The sequence below is a fragment of the Rhinopithecus bieti genome, unplaced genomic scaffold (genome assembly GCF_001698545.2).
Source record: "Rhinopithecus bieti isolate Rb0 unplaced genomic scaffold, ASM169854v2 scaffold_34281, whole genome shotgun sequence".
Lineage (NCBI taxonomy): Eukaryota > Metazoa > Chordata > Mammalia > Primates > Cercopithecidae > Rhinopithecus > Rhinopithecus bieti.
Window position 1 is genome coordinate 1,210,538 of NW_016814762.1, and position 1,062 is coordinate 1,211,599.

Sequence of the window (1,062 nt, forward strand, 5' to 3'; positions counted from 1 at the left end):
GAAGACTGAGGCAGGAGAATGCCGTGAACCCAGGAGGCGGAGCTTGCAGTGAGCCGAGATCGCGCCACTGCACTCCAGCCTGGGCGACAGAGCAGGACTCTGTCTCAAAAAAAAAAAAAAAAAAAGGTCTAACTGTTCTTTTTCTTCTTGTTTTTTTTGAGACAGAGTTTCGCTCTTGTTGCCCAGTCTGGAGTGCAATTGCGCCATCTTGGCTCACTGCAGTGGTCCCCTCCAGGGTTCAAGTGATTCTCCTGTCTCAGTCTCCTGAGTAGCTGGGACTACAGATGCCCACCATCATCCCAGGCTAATTTTTGGATTTTTAGTAGAGATAGGGTTTCACCATGTTGGCCAAGCTGGTCTCGAACTCCTGACCTCAGGTGATCCACCCACCTCGGTCTCCTGAAATGCTGGGATTACAGGTGTGAGCCACCGCATCCCGGCTCTTTTTCAAGTTAATGGAAGAAATGGGGTATTAGGTGTTGAAGTGTCATTTGCAGCTGGAGGCACGGAAGGGAAAGAGTGTAAGAGCATATGTACTGGGGACAGTCTTCAATCAGTACTGTGGTAAAGCTGATTCCCAGATAAGCTTTGTCTTCTACACAGGGTTCAGTTCTTAGGGAGCTCCTTGTCTGGCAGGCAGAAAGAACAAATAGCAGCTATAGAGTGTGATGACTACTATAACAAGGGTTAACATACTTCCTACCACCCTGGCAAAAAGGATGACTTCAGTAGGTGAAGGGCTTTAAGGAGAGGAATTGCTACATCTGGATATTAAAGGATGAGATGGACCTTGCCTAACTAACTACAGAACAGGTGAAAAGTATATAACAAAAACTTAAATACGTATAGAATTAGACCAATTCTATGCAAAAGAAATTTAATGTAACTGAGTGGAACTGTATTAAGCCATCTCAAATTAATATAATTATTAATCTTTTTTAAAAGGTGGGGTCTTGCTCTGTCTCCTAGACTGGAATGAGAGCAGTGGTGCAATCGTAGCTTGCCACAGCCTTGAACTCCTGGGATCAAGTGCTTCTCTTGCCTCAGCCTCCTAGGTAGCTG